This window comes from Globicephala melas, chromosome 5, assembly GCF_963455315.2.
Source record: "Globicephala melas chromosome 5, mGloMel1.2, whole genome shotgun sequence".
In the NCBI taxonomy this organism is placed as follows: Eukaryota; Metazoa; Chordata; class Mammalia; order Artiodactyla; family Delphinidae; genus Globicephala; species Globicephala melas.
The window spans coordinates 24,172,763-24,193,577 of record NC_083318.1 but is presented as its reverse complement, the minus strand read 5'-3'; positions in this window follow the sequence as shown (position 1 = coordinate 24,193,577).

Below are 20,815 nucleotides of genomic sequence, written 5' to 3'. Positions count from 1 at the left end.
TTTTCCAATACATGCTTCTAGACCCATCAGGATATTGACCAATAACTTTTACAAAACTTTTCATTGCTCTTTTGTCCAAATACCCAGGGACCCAAACTCTTAAACATTTCTAAGCATCAGCCTCATCAGTCATTTTGACAGCCATTGTGCTGGATCAGAGACCCGTATAAAGTCACATTATGGATGAAAAAACAACTCAGTAGACAACTGTTGAAAATGAAAACTTTCCCTCATTCTTACATAGTTTACCTACTTGAATTTTCATGCTTCAACAGAAAAGAGGGAAATCAACAAGTACAAAGGCAGGTAAAAAGTGAATATCTGGGGAGTTGAGGAAGATGGCGGAAGAGTAAGACACAGAGATCGCCTTCCTCCCCACAGATACACCAGGAATACATCTACACGTGGAACAACTACAGAACACCTACTGAGCGCTGGCAGAAGACCTCAGACCTCCCAAAAGGCAAGAAACTGCCCACGTACCTGGGTAGGGCAAAAGAAAAAAGCATAAACAGAGACAAAAGAACAGGGACGGGACCTGCACCAGTGGGAGGGAGCCGTGAAGGAGGAAAGGTTTCCACACACTAGGAAGCCCCTTCGCGGACGGAGACTGCGGGTGGCGGAGCGGGGAAGCATCGGAGGCGCGGAGGAGAGCACAGCGACAGGGGTGCAGGGGGAAAAGCTGAGAGATTTCCGCACAGAGGAACGGTGCCGACCACCACTCACCAGCCTGAGGCTTGTCTGCACACCCGCTGGGGCAGGCGGGGCTGGGAGCTGAGGCTTGGGCTTCTGTTGGAGCACCACGGCTAGCCGGGAGGGAATACGGGCAAAGGTCTGGAGCTGCCAGAGAGGCAAGAGACTTTTTCTTCCCTCTATGTTTCCTGCTGCGCGAGGAGAGGGGATTAAGAGCGCTGCTTAAAGGAGCTCCAGAGACGGGCGCGAGCCGTGGCTATTAGCGCGGACCCCAGAGACGGGCATGAAACGCTAAGGCTGCTGCTGCCGCCACCAAGAAGCCTGTGTGCAAGCACAGGTCACTGTCCACACCTCCCTTCCGGGGAGCCTGTGCAGCCCGCCACTGCCAGGGTCCCAGGATCCAGGAACAACTTCCACGGGAGAACACACAGCGCGCCTCAGGCTGTTGCAACGTCACGCCGGCCTCTGCCGCTACAGGCTCGCCCCGCACTCCGTGCCCCTCCCTCCCACCGGCCTGAGTGAGCCAGAGCCCCCGAATCAGCTGCTCCTTTAACCCCGTCCTGTCTGAGCGAAGAACAGAGGTCCTCAGGTGACCTACACGCAGAGGCGGATCCAAATCAAAACCTGAACCTCGGGAGCTGTGCGAACAAGGAAGAGAAAGGGAAGTCTCTCCCAGCAGCCTCAGGAGCTGCAGATTAACTCTCCACAGTCAACTTGATGTACCCTGCATTTGTGGAATACCTGAATAGACAACGAATCATCCCAAATTGAGGAGGTGGACTTTGAGAGCAAGATATATTATTTTTTCCCCTTTTCCTCTTTTTGTGAGTGTGTATGTGTATGCTTCTGTGTGAGATTTTGTCTGTATAGCTTTGCTTTCAACATTTGTCCTAGGGTTCTGTACGTCCGTTTTTTTTGTTTTGTTTCTTTACTGTTTAAAATTTTTTTTTCTTAATAATTATTTTCTTTTTAATAACTATTTTATTTTATGTTACTTTATTTTATTTTATCCTCTTTCTTTCTTTCTACTTTTTCTCCCTTTTATTCAGAGCCATGTTGATGACAGGCTCTTGGTGCTCCAGCCAGGCGTCAGGGCTGTGCCTCTGACATGGAAGAGCCAAGTTCAGGACACTGGTCCACAACAGACCTCCCAGCTCCATGTAATATCAAACGGCGAAAATCTTCCAGAGATCTCCATCTCAACACCAAGACCCAGCTTCACTCAACGACCAGCAAGCTACAGTGCTAGACACCCTATGCCAAACAACTAACAAGACAGGAACACAATCCCACCCATTAGCAGAGAGGCTGCCTAAAATCATAATAAGGCCACAGACACCCCAAAACACAGGACCAGACGTGGACCTGCCCAACAGAAAAACAAGATCCAGCCTCATCCACCAGAACACAGGCACTTGTCCCCTCCACCAGGAAGCCTACACAACCCACTGAACCAAGCTTAGCCACTGGGGGCAGACACCAAAAACAACGGGAACTACGAACCTGCAGCTTGCAAAAAGGAGACCCCAAACACAGTAAGGTAAGCAAAATGAGAAGACAGAGAAACACACAGCAGATGAAGGAGCAAGATAAAAACCCACCAGACCTAACAAATGAAGAGGAAATAGGCAGTCTACCTGAAAAAGTATTCAGAATAATGGTAGTAAAGATGATCCAACATCTTGGAAATAGAATAGACAAAATGCAAGAAACATTTAACAAGGACCTAGAAGAACTAAAGAGGAAACAAGCAACAATGAACAACACAATAAATGAAATTAAAAATACTCTAGAAGGGATCAATAGCAGAATAACTGAGGCAGAAGAACGGATGAGTGACCTGGAAGATAAAGTAGTGGAAATAACTACTGCAGAGCAGAATAAAGGAAAAAGAATGAAAAGAACTGAGGACAGTCTCAGAGACCTCTGGGACAACATTAAACGCACCAACATTCGAATTATAGGGGTTCCAGAAGAAGAAGAGAAAAAGAAAGGGACTGAGAAAAAATTTGAAGACATTATAGTTGAAAACTTCCCTAATATGGGAAAGGAAATAGTTAATCAAGTCCAGGAAGCACAGAGAGTCCCATACAGGATAAATCCAAGGAGAAACATACCAACACACATTAATCAAACTATCAAAAATTAAATACAAAGAAAACATGTTAAAAGCAGCAAGGGAAAAACAACAAATAACACACAAGGGAATCCCCATAAGGTTAACAGCTGATCTTTCAGCAGAAACTCTGCAAGCCAGAAGAGAGTGGCAGGACATATTTAAAGTGATGAAGGAGAAAAACCTACAACCAAGATTACTCTACCCAGCAAGGACCTCATTCAGATTTGATGGAGAAATTAAAACCTTTACAGACAGGCAAAAGCTGAACTCTCAGCACCACCAAACCAGCTTTACAACAAATGCTAAAGGAACTTCTCTAGGCAAGAAACCCAAAAGAAGGAAAAGACCTACAATAACAAACCCAAAACAATTAAGAGAATGGGAATAGGAACATACATATTGATAATTACCTTAAATGTAAATGGATTAAATGCTCCCACCAAAAGACATAGACTGGCTGAATGGATACAAAGACAAGACCCATATATATGCTGTCTGCAAGACACCCACTTCAGACCTAGGGACACATACAGTCTTAAAGTGAGGGGATGGAAAAAGATATTCCATGCAAATGGAAATCAAAAGAAAGCTGGAGTAGCAATTCTCATATCAGACAAAATAGACTTTAAAATAAAGACTATTACAAGAGACAAAGAAGGACACTACATAATGATCAAGGGATCGATCCAAGAAAAAGATATAACAATTGTAAATATTTATGCACCCAACATAGGATCACCTCAGTACATAAAGCAAATACTAACAGTCATAAAAGGGGAAATCAACAGTAACACAATCATCGTTGGGGACTTTAACACCCCACTTTCACCAATGGACAGATCATCCATAATGAAAATAAATAAGGAAACACAAGCTTTAAATGATACATTAAGCAAGATAGACTTAATTGATATTTATAGGACACTCCATCCAAAAATAACAGAATACACATTTTTCTCAAGTGCTCATGGAATATTCTCGAGGATAGATCATATCCTGGGTCACAAATCAAGCCTTGGTACATTTAAGAAAATTGAAATCGTATCAAGTATCTTTTCCGACCACAACGCTATGAGACTAGATATCAATTACAGGAAAAGATCTGTAAAAAATACAAACACATGGATGCTAAACAATACACTACTTGATAACGAAGTGATCACTGAAGAAATCAAAGAGGAAATCAAAAAATACCTAGAAACAAATGACAATGGAGACACGATGACCCAAAACCTATGGCATGCAGCAAAAGCAGTTCTAAGAGGGAAGTTCATAGCAATACAACCCTACCTTAAGAAACAGGAAACATCTCAAATAAAAAACCTAACCTTGCACCTAAAGCAATTAGAGAAAGAAGAACAAAAAAACCCCAAAGTTAGCAGAAGGAAAGAAATCATAAAGATCAGATCAGAAATAAATGAAAAAGAAATGAAGGAAATGATAACAAAGATCAATAAAACTAAAAGCTGGTTCTTTGAGAAGATAAACAAAATTGATAAACCATTAGCCAGACTCATCAAGAAAAAAAGGGAGAAGACTCAAATCAACAGAATTAGAAATGAATAAGGACAAGTAACAACTGACACTGCAGAAATACAAAGGATCACGAGAGATTACTACAAGCAACTCTATGCCAATAAAATGGACAACCTGGAAGAAGAAATGGACAAATTCTTAGAAATGCACAACCTGCCAAGACTGAACCAGGAAGCAATAGAAAATATGAACAGACCAGTCACAAGCACTGAAATTGGAACTGTAATTAAAAATCTTCCAACAAACAAAAGCCCAGGACCAGATGGCTTCACAGGCGAATTCTATCAAACATTTAGCGACGAGCTAACACCTATCCTTCTCAAACTCTTCCAAAATATAGCAGAAATAAAGCCATACTTGAATACAATTAGTGTATCAAGTTTTTTTTACAAAATGGGCTGACTTATTCTAAAACCCTGCTTATACATAGATTCCCACCTTTATGCCAAAATATGTCAATGTTTATGATTCTTAATTAATAACATAAGAATTTAAATAAAGATTATGTAATTACAAAGCACTGTTATGTACCTCAATGTTGAAGTAACTCAAATAAATTCATTTTTGCTGACTTTGTAAGTGCCAGCCCCTATAATCATTTCCTAGTTATCTGGACCATGAATTAAAATAGTTGACAATATAAACAGCAAAATGATCTCATTCATGAACATGATTTAAAATTTTTAGTAGTGTTGTGATTTTCAAGCCATCATTAGTTTAGAGGTGTCTCCTTAGACTTGACTAGCTCACTCCTTTAAAAAATATTAGAAACTAAGTTACTACTACTTTTTTATCATCTTGATTTATTATTTGACTTTTTAATGTTTATTATTTTCTCATCAAAGTGACAGTAAATCCCAAAAGAATGTTTTTTCTGCATATCATATATATGATCATGATTATCCCAACAAAGGCTTTTTAAGTATAGGCACATGGTTCGTTTTTGTTGAAATATAATTGATTTACAATTCTGTGTTAGTTACAGCATCTATGTTAGTACTGCATAGTGATTCAGTTGTTTTGCAGATTATATTCCATTATAGGTTATTATAAGATATTGGGTATAATTCTCTGTGTTATACAGTAAATCCTTGTTGCTTATCTATTTTATGTAGAGCAGTTTGTATCTGTTAATCCCATACTCCTATCCCTCCCTCCTTTCCTTCCTCCCTCTCTTCTTTGGTAACCATAATTTCGTTTTCTATGTCTGTGGGCTGTTTCTGTTGTATATACATTTATTTATATTACTTTTTTAGATTACATATATAAGTGTTATCATATAATATTTGCCTTTCTCTGACTTATTTCACTAAGGATGATATTCTCTAGGTACATTCACGGTGCTGCAAATGGCAATATTTCATTATTTTTAATAGCTGAGTAATATTCCATTTGTATGTGTGTGCGTGTGTGTGTGTGTGTGTGCATATATAATCTTCTTAAGCCAATTGTCTGTTGATGGGCACTTGGATTGCTTCCATGTCTTGACTATTATAAATATTGCTGCTGCAAACATTGGGATGCATGTATCTTTTAGAATTTGTGTTTTCATTTTTTCCAGATATATACCCAGGTGTGGAATTGCGAGATCATATGGTAGTTCTGTTTTTAGTGTTTTTCAGGAACCTGCATACTAGTCTCTGTAGTGGCTATTTCAATTTACATTCCCACCAACAGTGTAGGAAGGTTCCCTTTTCTCCACATCCTCTCCAACATATATTATTTATTGACTTTTTGATGATAGCCATTCTGACAAGTGTGAGGTGATACCTCATTGTGGTTTTGATTTGCATTTCTCTAATAAGTAGCAGTGTTGAACATCTTTTCATGTGCCTGTTAGCCATCTGCATGTCTCCTTTGGAAAAGTGTCTATTCAGGTCTTCTGCCCATTTTTTAATTAGGTTGTTTGTTGTTTTGATATTGAGTTGTACGAACTGTGTATTTTGGATATTAACTCTTTTGTCAGTTGCATCATCTACTAATAATTTCTCCCATTCAGTAGGTTGTGTTTTTGTTTTATTGATGATTTTTCTTTGCTGTGTAAAAGCTTTTAAATTTCGTTACATCGCATTTGTTTATTTTTGCTTTTATTTCTTTGCCTTGGGAGTCTGATTTAAGAAAATATTGCTATGATTTATATCAGAGTGTTTTACCTATGTTCTCCTCTAGGAGTTTTATGGTAGACACATGGTTCTTGATTTATCCATTCACTCATGTGACAAATGTTAATTTCACTGACGATCAAGTAATGTGTTAGCTGTGAAATTCATAGCAGAGAACAAAAAGTACAACCACACCTCACAGATTCACTTTCATTGGATAATGTGAAGTTGAATTTGCATGTATGTTATGCAAATTTTATGTTCACCCAAACTGATTCTTTTGGAAAAAAAATGGGACAAACATGTACAGAATGAAAGAAGGGCCCTGTGATTTGGAAAACTTTGTTGACCTGAAATAAACAGACTGTCAGATATTTCTCTAGGAAAGATGGGATTATTAGGGGTCAGCAGAGAATTGCAATTTGGGGTCTACAACTATGGTGAGCCACGTGTGAGTCCCTACACAGCAAGGGAAGGAACACACTTTGATAGAGGGGAAAAAGGAAATTGGAAAGCTTATAATAAACAAAGAGTCCATGGCTTTTCATTGGCTGAGTCCTTGCCAGGAAAGAAGAGAAGTTTTTCTTCTTCCTGTTGGACTCCCTTATTATTGCAGAGCATGAGCGCTCCCCATTCTGGTCTCCCAATTCTATTTAATTGAAGTTTCTGTTCTTTTTTTTTTTTTTAAATATTTTCCCATTTTCATCAAGATCTTTGTCTGAAAGCATCACTGATCAAAAGTCAGGTTTTCTGGTTTCATTGGCTTTTTGTCCCTCAGTGCCAGGAAAGACCTTTCCTGGGTGTAGTGTCTCATGTTGGACATTCAAATAACAAGGAAGGATAGGAGGGAGAACTCTCAGGCACGTTTTATCTAAAGTTTACATGTGATCAAGATCATAGACATAGGAGATCATCTGAAGAGGTATGTCATCATCAAAGTTTGGTGACAAACTACCAATAGAGCTGGTCTGGATATCATGGGAAAGCTGTCTCATCAGCTGTCATTGCTTCAATTCAGGTCACCGGATGATGTGCAGTTCTAGTCACGGTTTGGTGCTTTCTTTAGGTGTGTCTCGTGAATCTAATAGTCTATTCCCTTGAGTTTAGTGGCACAAATATTGGTTAGCAGTACCTGATAGGGGCCTCTTTTCTGCAGGTGTCTTTTCTAATAGATGAAATCTCCAGGTTGCAAGGTGAGCTGCTTAAGGTTTTCACCTCCAAAGAGTGCACTGTGAAAGGATTGCTCTGCCAAAGCATGGTTATTTTTAATAAAAGCAATTAGGCCTTTGAAATTTTGGAGTGTCTCTCCTTTTATCAGTGTTGGGCAAAAGAAGTAGGAACCAAGTACATTGGGTGTCTGGTGACTATCTCAGAGGGTGAGAGTTTATGAGTTTCAAAAGAAGTGGATCTGGATGTAGAAGAACTAAAGGTAATGCTTTTGTCCAAGATGTTTGGAGGGCTTCTACAAATTTTGTCAATTGAGTCTTAGTAAAGCTGCTGTTGCATTTGACTCCACCAGAGGACTGAGGGTGGTAAGCACAGTGAAAGTGAAAAAGCCAGCCAAACATCACAAATACCTGGCTAGTAAAATGGGTTCTTCAATCACTATGAAAATAAAGAGGAGCTCCCCAGGTAGGGATAATCTTCTCCAAAAAGACTTAAGCCATAGAAGAGGTGGTAGCCTGTCTTCAAGAGAAGTCAGTAACTCAAAGGAATTTCCTTCAGATCCTCACAGGGAGTTAGGAGGTGATCCATCAGCATTAAGCAGTCATGAGGGAGTTCATTGGATGAAGGGGAGAAGAGTGGCAGGGTTAAGGTTATTATGATTTGAAAGAGTTATATGAGGAGCAGTTAACAAAAGGACTTCCCAGGAGGTGAGGCAGCTGCCTGAGAAATGAGAAGAGAATCAGGAGGGCTTCTACTGCATGAGGTACAAAAAAATGATTAAAGGGAATCCTGCAACAATTTTCTCAGTGGTCTTAACCACTGGATCTGGTCCCTGGCAATAATACTCTGTGGGTCAATGGTGGTCTTTACATTTTTGAGTGAGTACCCAAAGGACATTCCTTCCTTTTTTATATACTAAAAGGAAAAGCGGAATCTCATAATTGGGATGCTCAAGGACAGGTGGGTTCATCAGCCTCTCCTTTAAGGCCTTCAAAACAATGTTGTCCAGTTGTTCCCATAAAATTGGGTTGGGGTTGTTATTGTTTAGAAAAACATACAGAAGTTTGGCATATGAGAAGAATTTGGAATCTAGTTTCAGCAATAACCAACTACCCTGAAAAAATCTCACAGTTGGGGCTTAGTTTTGGGTTTGGGGAAGCTTAGGACACCATGAAGTCTATCTAGATGTAGGTGTATCCCTTGTTCTAATATCAGATGCCCTAAATATTAAACCTGGGTTTGGACAAACTGCAGTTTTTCTTTGGTGAACTTATGTCCTTTAAAGCTAAAAACTTTAGGACACAGATACTGTTTTTCTACGAGGAGGCTTGAAAAAGAGAGAAAAGAAGCAGGTCATCCACATATTCCAACAAAGTAGAACCATTGGGAACTTTATATCATCTAGTTCAGCCCTTAGGATTTGTGAGAAAAAAGGACTCTCAGTAAAACCCTGAGGCATTACTGTCCAGGTGAGTTGTTTTTCTTTCCAAGTGAAGGCAAAAAGGCATTGGCTAGCCTCATCAACTGCAATACTAAAGAAGGTACTGCTAAACCAATTACAGTAAAGAATTTGTTTCTGTTGGGAATGGATGTTAGCAGTGTATGAGAATTAGAAACAACAGGGTATCAAAAAGTAATAACGTCACTTATTGCTCAAAGGTCCTGGACAAACCTCCACCCTCGGCCCTTAGGTTTTCTCACTGGTAAAACAGGAACATTACAGGGGCTAGAACAAGTGGTTCTGAGGACTTTAGCCTTAAAATCTTCTATTATGGGCTTTATGCCTTGAAGGGCTTCTTTATTTATAGGATATTGATTAATTCTGGGAAGAAGTTTTGAAGAATCTATTAGAATCTTAGTGGGAGGTGCACTGTGAATTTTGCCAATTTCAGTTGAAGATTTTGTCCATAAGGAAGGTGGTCACCGATTCAATGAGACAAATTTTCAGTGTTTCCAGAGTCAGCTTTAGTACCATCAGGGATGAAACAAAAAAAAGATGTCAAAGTGTTATTTAATTCACCTGGTCTGTTACTTTGATGACTGTTATCAAATTCTAGAATTATTTCCCCCTTCTGGGAAAAAGAAATTCTGGTATGATACTTCTCTAAGAAGTCTCAACCTAATAAATGGATAGGGGCTGAGGAACTCAGGAGAAAAAGATGTGTATCTCTCAAAGGGCCTAAACAAAGGTGCATAGGTTCAAAGACAGGAACTTCTTGAGGTTCATTTGAACTGTTTTAGTACTCTGAGGCAGGGACTGTTTTATACTAATGGTATTGTTACTCTGGTGTCAGATAGGACTGGAAGGGATTCATCCTCAATATGGAGAAATGTTTCTGTAAGCCAGTTAAGATGTAGGGTTGGGAAGAGCCCCTTTTGATGAACAATTTACCTTCAAGTCATTTCGCTCTTCTTGTATTTTACTATAAGCAGTCGAAAGAAGCCATGCTGCACCTCCAACACTTTGCTTAGAAATAGCTTCAGCTAAATATCCAATTTCGTTGCTTACAAGTTCTTCCTTCTACAAACTCCAGTACAGGAACACAATTCAGCCAAATTATTTGCCACTTTATAACAAATATTGCCTTTCCTCCATTGTCCAATAACATGTTCCTCATTTTCATCTGAAACCTCATCAGAATGGCTTTTACTGTCCATATTTCTACCAACATTCTGTTCAAGATTACTTACATATTCTGTGTGAAAATTGAGACTTTCTCTACAGCTCTCTTCTTTCTAGACTCTCATAGTCTAGCCCTGAGTGGTCTGCTCATGGCAATATAGACATTTTCTAGCACACACTTCAAAACTCTTCCAGCCACTACTCATTTCTCAGTTCCAAGGTCACTTCCACATTTTACATGTTTGTTATAAGAACGGCCCACGTGTTGGTACCAATTTTTGTCTTCGTCTGTTTGAGCTTCTATAATAATACATCATACACTGGGTGGCTTTAAAAAAAAAAAAAACACGGACATTTATCTTTCACAGTTCTGGAGGCTAGGAAGAGCAAAATTAAGGCTCCAGCAGATGCAGTATCTAACTTCTTTTTGCTGTAACCACACATGGCAGAAGGGTAAAGGGATCCCTCTGGATCCTTTTTTTTTTTAAAGGATACAAATTCCAGTCTCCAGGGCTGGAATAGCACACCAGTGACTATACCAGTCACCTAATTACTTTACAAAGGCCCCCATCTCCAAATACCATCACACTGGGCATTAGATTGGAATCTAACATGAATTATGGAGGGACATTTAAATACAGCAGTATTTAAATATTTTTGTCACTCAGTAAAACTATTATAAAAAACTAAGACTTTGTTCAGGCCAGGGCTATTTAAATATGTTATATCTTTTATCATTTTTCTTCTTTACCATCAGTCTCTTCTGGAACAACAGTTGTATATATATATCTATATCTATTGTACATTCTTAAATTTCCTTTCATAATTTTATAATTTTATGGGTCTCTTTTTTTTCTCATTATATCCTCATATATTTGCTTACTTTATCTTGCAATTGGTGCTTACCTATAATTGGGCCTTTAGCTACCTCCTTTCTAATATTTAGTTTAATTACTTTAATACTTTTTTCAACAAATCTATTTTTTAATTTCCAAGTATGTTTTCTCTTTCTCTGGTTATTCTTTATTTATAGTAACCTGCTCTTGAAATTACATACAATATCCTCTTAACTATATCTAAGGCTACTAGTTATTAGTTTTAATTTGCCTTAAGCTTTATTCATTTTCTGTAGCTCCAAATAGTATGTATTCATCTACTGGGCCATAGACATGCCTTTAGTTAATTAATTAATTAATTAGAACCATTTCTACTTTTACTTTGATGAATCCACAGTGCGAATTGCCCTCAGGGATAGGGCAACCCTCAGGTAGTACTATGTTCCAGTAGCCTTTTCCAAAGCTTAATGCTTGTTGTATATTTAAGCACTGTGACTAGATGAGGCTCTAAAAGGCTAGGTATCTTGCTCAAAGTCATAGTGCCAATAAATAATGGAGCCAAAATGCAAGCAACAGCACTTTAGTTCCAAACTTTTTGTTTAAGCTCATTGCACTATACAGTCCCTCACAGAAAACATCTGCTTTTGTTTTTGTTACTAAAACTGTGTTTGATGAGAAAGGGACGAATAATGTTACTTATCAAAGATATCCTTCATTTATGATAACATAATACTTTCTCCCACAAAAAACAGTTTAAAAATTTATATAGAAACTTCCTGATGTGAATTTTAATTATGTATGCATACAGAATGCCATGAATATAGGTTTTCAATGATCCAAACATCAAACTTATTAAATAATTATACAAAATTTAAGAATTCATTTAGGAATTCAGTTTTAAGCTCAGTTTTAAGGCAAAAAGATATGCTTTGTATATCTATGGTATTATGATTGAGATTACTTCAAATTTTTGAGAAATGCAAAATTTCTACATATAACATGGTTAATGATTATATTATCAAGCATAATGCATTACATTTAAAATATATTTCAAACAAGTCAATTAAGTGTGAAATAGAAAAATAGTTATTGTAACCAAAATGTAATATACTTTGTATGAAATTAAGTTAAAAAAATCTATTAAACAGTACAGTCTCTGCAAATTAGAGAATAAAGGACATATGTGCTTTCTGTGTGTCCTCCAACTAGACATAGCTATTAAAGCTTAAATCTGGCAATAGGGACACGTTAAAATCTGGCTAAGATCTGTCACCAATTAAGTAAACAAACCACCGGGCTAGTAGTAAAACAGTTAACAATGGCACAGCCTTCTCAGTTGTAAATAACTGTCAAGAAGTCCACTTGAAATGTCAGTCCTTATTAATAAGAAAAGACATTTCAGCCCTTATCTTGGTACATCTACCTTTTTCTATTCAAAGCTATTAAAACAATCTCAATATAATTCCTGAGATTAGATTTATGCAAAGTATTCAGTAGCTTCATGTTATTGGAAAGTGTACAATTGGAAAATAACAATTTGGCGATAAATTAAACATGACAAGATATTTGGGGATTGTGACAAAGAGTGATAAAACGTTATGAAAGGATCATATACACCCAGTCCTCTATGACACCTTGAGAGTGAAAAATAAATCTAGGGCAAGTATCTTCATAGGGCCTTGTAAAGGGAAATTGGTGTCCATCTGCCAATAGTCGTAAATGGTGAGATAGAAGGAGGTGTCTGGTACCTAGAGAGAAAAGGAGAGAGTAAACAAGAAAAGCAATTCACACATTAATTCTTAATAATATATTGGGTGAATACAGTAAGAGATTATCAGACAAGGTACTTAAATGAAAATTGACTTTATATTCAGGAATTTTACAAGTATCTAGATCATAATCATTTGTTTTATCGTTACTTTCAAAGTTTTGTCTAAAATAGATTTGGATTAATTGAACCACACAGAGCTCCATTTTCTCCATGAAAAACTCTACTAATAATTCTGGAGAAAAAAATACTGTCTCTTGAGGTCGACCTATGCAGAAAATTCATAGCTTATTCTATGCTGGAGAGAAAGTACATACTCATGCCTGGACCAAAATATTCACATAAACTTATGGTCTAAATTTAACCACTTGGTAGCACAATGAAATCATCATCTTTATAGTTACTAGCCTAGTGTGCAGAATGTGTATATCTGTTTTACTTGGACAGAATTCAAACTGCATTTTTTAGAAAATGAGGTTTCAACGTTTTTCCTGTAACAGGAAAGACAGAGCTCCTCTAGTAATAAATTATCTTCCCGGAAGACGCACTAAAATAGAACCGTTAAAGTAAACTGTGAGTGGACATTTCAAAATAAAGAAACTCAATTCCTGCCAGGCATACAAAGAAAATCTGTATGTCTCCTCTAGTCTTCATTCATTAATGGACCAAATAGATTCATTCATTAGATGAGATAATTGCTGCTCTGAAAAACGTGGAGTGTAGCCTTGGTCAAATAAAGACAGGTGATTAGAGGGGGGTGTTGGGAGAATGAGTGAAGGTGCAAGATATCAGAATGAACTTAGGGAACTGAGAGCATCATGAGGGCAAGCCTTGGATGAAGCGTGACTGCAATAGCTGCCAATCTGACCAGAACATGGGAAGGGTAGGTAGAATGAAGGAGGCCAAATGTAGAAAGACAGCTAGGAATAACATTTGTTAAACTTAGTTTGTCATCAGAAATACCAAAGGATATGTGTTTAAAAATACTGATCCTGAGGTGTACCCCCAGATCTAGTATCAATTTTAGTTTTTTGAACTTAGATAATTATGCTCATTTCCAAAGTTGGAAATCACTGAATTAAAGAGTTCACGCTCTACTCTATCCATGATATGCACAAGGGAATCTGTCCATTGGAATGGAATGAAATTAGCCTAACTTTTCTGCAGCTAATGCTTCAAAAGAATATCCAAAATTAAAGCACAGAAATGGGTGGAAGAGGAAACAGCAAAGAAAGGTACTGATATTAGATTAAGAAAAAAGAGGAGCTGGTGGGGGAGAAGGCTGGATCTTTTGGGAGCAAAGATGTTGAGAATTTAATCTAAAATTTAAACACCTTTGTTCATCATTTATAATTCATATCCAGGGACAAGAAGGAGTTTAACATTTAAAATACTCAAAACTTTTAATATAGGGGTTCTATATTTTAAATGCAAGATCCAGATTTTGTCTACTATATTAAATGTTAGGAGAAAATAATAAAGGCAATAAAACAGTTATTATTTGGGGAGCAGGGCATAACAGGGACTAATCCCACAGTAGAAACTGTCAGATATAAAGGAATATGGGACTCCAAGAACACTCTTCCTGGAGATATATTTCCAGATATTGCTTCCAATTTAGAGACAAGATAAGTAGAATTTTCTAATATGCAGAGACAGAAGATGAGAGGATCATTGGCACAGCAGGGTCTGAAGAAATTGGGGGAATTACAGAGACGAAGAAGAAAAGCAGAAGGTCAGGATCAACAGAGAATCTAGGTGCAGCCTCTTTATGTAACCAAAGTGGTAACAAAAAGTCCAGGTAAAACATGTGAACATTGAGATTGTATTGAAATAGAGTTCCTTGGTAGACCAGGAAGCCTAAGGCTTATGATTGGGCCAGATAACTAGGAAAAACTCAGGCTTGTAAAGCAGATATAAAAAGCAATTCAAAACAAAATCACAACATAATAGCTCAATGATCAGCAGCACAAAGAAGCAGAGTATATTAGTGTCATGCTCCAGCTAGAATATTCCATCGTTTAAAGGAAACAATGAAAGTTTCCTGACCAGACCCATTTAGTACTTTAATGCACTGCACAGCAGATAGAGATGAATGATTATTATGAAGTACCAAAAAAGGCTGGAATCATCTATGTTAGATTAATCGCTAACAACTTTATAGTTGCTGGACAAGAAAGACTCTGCAGGAAAACTGGCAGGCCATAGTCTACACAGTCAAGGGTTATGCAACTTTTGCAAAGTGCAGACGGCTCCTGTGTTAAAAATTATCACATAACTAAGTTACTTGCTTCATAAACACTTAATGTGTAACTGATAGGAAGAGTTGAAAGTATATTCTTAGATGACCGAACACATACTTGTTTGTAAATACCTTTATAAACAAATTGACATTTTAATTAAATTTTGACTTCAAGAATCTATTTATTGTTATATTCCTTAAACACAATTGAACAAGATATATGGTGAATTTAAATTTCTTTGTAAAATATATGTTGTATCTTTAAATAAAATTGTACCTGATTACATGACTAGGTGTGTGCTTTCAATTAATCCTTTGTTAATTTTCACGAACACATAGATTTTTTCATTTATCACATAATCTTAAAATGCATGGCAGAGTTTATGTTATAGAAGATAAGGAACATTTCTTAACTGTTTTTATTTCTTTGTAATTTTAAGAGCATAAAACATTTTGCCTCAGACTTTTTGTGTGTGTAAAATTGATAACATTCTTTTGCTCTTCTGCTTAGTTTAATTAACAAGGCCGTATTTACTTTGAATAATGAATTTGTACTTTTTTTCTCTTGATTAAATTTTCAGAGAACTCTGCCAATTTACCCAGGAAATACTGTTTTTAGAGATGCTGCAAGTTTTATTTTAAAACTAATATTTCATCCCTTTTGTCAAGCAACCGTAAGGAAGCAGGTAAGTTGGCCATCAATTCTCGGTAATGTAGGGTTTTATAATACTTTGTAATTTGTATCATCAAAACAATATGAATTATTCAATTGCCATGTCAAATTCCTCCTCTTAGTCAAATGTAAAAGATACGTCGTGCTGCAGCTTCATTTCTGAATAGTGCTGAGGCTCTCTTCTTGGTTTCATTTTGTGTTTGGATGCCCCTTTCATTCTGATTCATATTTCCAGAGATATTCACAAATTAACAAGCTCTTTGCAGTGGTTGCATAGATAGCTGAGGATCACAGTCTATATTATTCCCTCATGGAGGCATACCTCTCAAGATAGTAAGTCAAGGTATTTAATTTGTTTGCCACCTAAGTTCTGACTTTTGAATATTTAGGTGTATATGTGGAGTCCATTTGTACTCATGACCCTGCAAATATCAGAGGCAGTTCTGCACTACTGTCTCCAAAGCTCGGTTCTTAGAAAAGAAGTAGAAGGAATTTTTTTACTAAATCAAGAAAAAAAAACAAAAAAAAAAGGGACCCAACATCAGAGATCAGTGGAAAACAGAAGAGCAGTGAGGTCAAAAACACAGAAGTTGGGCTTCTCTGGTGGCGCAGTGGTTGAGAGTCTGCCTGCTGATGCAGGGGACACGGGTTCGTGCCCCGGTCCGGGAAGATTCCCACATGCCGCGGAGCGGCTGGGCCCGTGAGCCATGGCCGCTGAGCCTGCGTGTCCGGAGCCTGTGCTCCGCAACAGGAGAGGCCACAACAGAGAGAGGCCTGCGTACCGCAAAAAAAAAAAAAAAAAAAACACAGAAGTTGAGGGTTTCCGACCTTGGTGTAGCAACATCAATTTTATGTGAGAATACGTTGTCCGCCTGGGGCTGTTAAAAAGGAAGTGACTTTGCTGACATAGAACTACAACATTTGTAGGAGATAAGAAAGAAAAGAATTTATCTAAGCAATTTTGGAAAACGGTATTTTGACTCTCAGATAAATGACTATCAAGACTACCATATTTCCATATTGACTACCCAATACATAAGAGATACCACCAATCAGATTTACCACTGAGTCTAAATGTTTATTTAATTTTTAATCACATTTATTTACCCAACACACATTTATTATGTATATTAAGCATGGAAAGAAAAAAGCTGAAATTTGCTGAGCACTTGCTTTGAGCCAGGCATTATGCAAATGACTAGAGGCATTATCGCATTTAGTGTTTTACCATCACTTTGAAAGATTTGCTAGTATTCCAAACCCTATCAGTGGGAAAACAGGCTGATGGGTACACACTTGTCCTCTGTAGGGCTTAATTGTTAATAGCGCCCCCTCTTTTTCCTCTCAACAGTGTAAGATTTGGTTGACAAATCATATGGCCACCCTAAATTATCTTTAGCAACATCTGTATCTTTTACACCTGGGTCAATGTGGGGTGCCTTGTCCACTCAACATCAGTTAGATGCTCTTCATCTTTTTTTAGAGCTTGACCAAAGATTTTTATGGAAAGTCCTCAATTAACAATATATATAAACTATAATAAACTTTTTAAAATAATATTTTGGTGGTATAAAATAAGACTGCTTCATTAAGCAGTATTTTAAAAATAATTTCCCAATTTCATATGTCTCTATAATTCATCCTAATTAACAAAAAGTGTTTTTACCCAAATGCATTCACATATAAAAATTTAAGATTTGTATGTGGTATTTTTTTTTCATTTATTTACTCATATATTATGTTTTTCAGAAAGGTTTTTAAAGTAGGTTAAATGACAGCCACAACTAGATTATTAAATCTAATTAGAGAAAGGAAAGGAGTTCCCAAGATAAACAAAAATATGATTATAGTAAGAATCAGGGTCAAAATGTTCACTTTGAGTTTTGTTTACTTTTGATCTTTAAATTTGGAGCTTCCAAAAAAAATTAAAAATAGGACTACCATACAGTCCAGCAATTCCACTTCTGGATATTTACCCAAAGAAAACAAAAACATTAATTCAAAAAGATACATACACCCCAGTGTTCATTGTTATTTACAATAGCCAAGCTGTGGAAGCAACCTGAGTGTCCATCAGTAGGTGAAGGATAAAGAAGATGTGGTATATATACACACTGGAATACTACTCAGTCATAAAAAAGAATGAAATCTTGCCATTTGCAACAGCGTGGATGGATCTAGAGGGTATCATGCTCAATGAAATAAGTCAGACATAAAAAGACAAATACTGTATGATTTCAGTTATATGTGGAATGTCAAAAATAAGCAAAACAAAAGAAAACAAAAACAGACTGATAGATACAGATAACAAATGGATGGTTGCCAGAAGGGAGGGGATGCTGGGTTGGGCAAAATAAGTGAGGGGGATTAAGAGGTATAAGCTTCCAGTTATAAAATAGCTAAGCTGTGAGGATATAACATACAGCATAAAGAATATGGTCAATAATACTCTAGTAATAGTATGGGAACAGATAATTTATCATGGTGATCATTTCGTAATGTATGTAAATGTCAAACCACTATGTAGTATTGATACATCTGAAACTAACATCATGTTGTGCATCAACTATATTTCAATTTAAAAAAAACCCATAAAATTACAAGTTGAAAAAGATAGCTAAATGGCCAAGTTTTTATTAAATAATTTTTTTAACCTATCTTTTAAAAATTGCCTTTTGAATCTTTACTCTGTTGTTAAAGATATTTCACTCTAGAAAAGAATCAAGTTGTTACCTGATATATTTTGCTTATATGAAATATTTCAACTTACAGTATCAGTGCTCTTTATGAACATAATTAATATGCTGATTTAGGTATACTTTTAATACATTTCAAGTGTATTTTGAAATAATTCAGTTAAATAATAATTTGTTTATGAAAAATAAACAGTTTTTATTTGTATGTGAATGCAATACCCTGCATTATCCATTTTTATAGATATTTAAAATGTAAAAGAAAGAGGAAGGAAAGACAGAAAGAAAAGTAAGAATGAAAGGAAGAAAAGAAATGAGGGAAGAAAGAATAAAAGAAAAAATAGCTGAGACAAAGGAAAACACAGATGTGTAGCACTAAGGAAACATGTTTTCAAAGTAGTAACAGACATGTAAATCTACACAGATACATCTAGCATAGGTAAAAGAGACATTTCTATACAATTTTATAGCTTATTCTGGAATACTGGCAACACTAAGAGATAATTGAACTGAACATTTTGTTTATTAAATGCACATGGAGAACATGAGCAACAGAAATGACATTTCCCCTGAAAACATCCATATAAAAACAAGTGCACCATCTCAGAAAGCTTTGACATACATCATCAACAAGAGAAAATAGCCCAAAATTTTCTGAGAAAGAAAACTAACATTGAGTACTACCAGATATTAAAATATATTAAAATATAATTAAGTAAAACTTACAGAATCTGGTCTTACCAATACATAAGAAAAAATAATCATCCTCACTGGTAACTAAAAAATGCAAATTAAAGATGATACCATGTTTTCCCTTTCATAATTTTGAAGATTTAAATGAATTTTAATGCTTAATGTGAAAGGGGGGAATTGCTCTATCAAATTCTATAGATATTCAGAAGAATAATGGAGACAAAAATCATTTAAAATGCACATAATGTATGATCCAAGAATTACATTTTTAGGAATTTATCCTCTGCAAATGTACATATATACAAAGATATATGTACAAGACTGTCCATCACAGTATTGCTTATAATAATAAAAAATCAAGAATAAAGTAATATTCAATGGTAGATGATGCATTAAATAAATTTATTTATTCAGTGAAATGTATGCTATAATTAAAAGTGATATTGTTTATTATATCAGTATATAATTATGAACATTCTTTATGAAACATTTTGTAATGATTTTATAATGTGTATGTTTATACATTATATATATACATACATATTCTAGAAAGATATGTAGCAAAATTTTAATATTGATTATCCATAAGTGATCAAAATATGTAAGAGATTTTAATTTTTATTTTCATTCTTTCTATGATATAGTTTATTTTGCTCCAGTGAGCATGTATTACTTTTATAATCAGAAAACATATTTATAAAAATAATCACTTTAAATTTCTAAACTATTAGCTTATAGTGAAATGACAGGTAACCTATAAACATAAAACTATATCAATAAAATATATAATGTTCATAGAGTGAAAGTCTGCAATCACTTATTATATATGGCCTAAATATTTTTTAAAGTTTCAATAAGTAGCTATGAATTAAAATGTTTCCAATAATGGTTATAGGAATGGTAGAATTATAAAACATTTTAATTAAATCTCTCCAATAGAAAAACTGTAAAAATGAATTACCTACATTATACATATTTATGAACATAAAAAATAGAAGGACAATGAAAAAACTATTCCATTTTGTTTGGTTAAATGTCATTTTACTCATACTTGCTCAATTAAAAAGAATCATATTTGATTAAGGTAGTTATAATTTATCATTTCATACCAGCTAATTTCTGGTTCCATCTGGCACACTATAGAAAACTTACTAAGAAATAGCTTTCTTATCCTAATATGATGAACATTATCTAGTAATAAAAAGCAAAAAAAGTAAGAATTCCTCAAGTTTTTGCAGATGTTTAAGGGACAATGCAGTGGTCATTCGAGAGCTTACCATTTTAAAAACCCTTACATATTCGTAAGGATTTGGTGATAAGCAGCATATTTGGGGAAACCTCCACTTTCTTCTTACAAACAGAGACCAAGTAGAAAGGCATGGTAACAAAAAAAAAAAATCAATAAATGTAAAGTCTATTAAAAATATGGTTTGGGACTTCTCTGGCGGTCCAGAGGTTAAGACTCTGCACTTCCACTGGAGGGGTCGAGGGTTCGGTTCCTGGTCAGGGAACTAAGATCTCACATGCCAAGCAGCGCAGCCAAAAAATTTAAGAAAATAAATGTTTCAAACTAAAAACACAAATATTGTTTAAGTCTTTTAAAAAAGAAAAAATATATATATTTAGTTAGTTTCATACCTTGGATGTATGTGTATGCTTAAAGATTATTA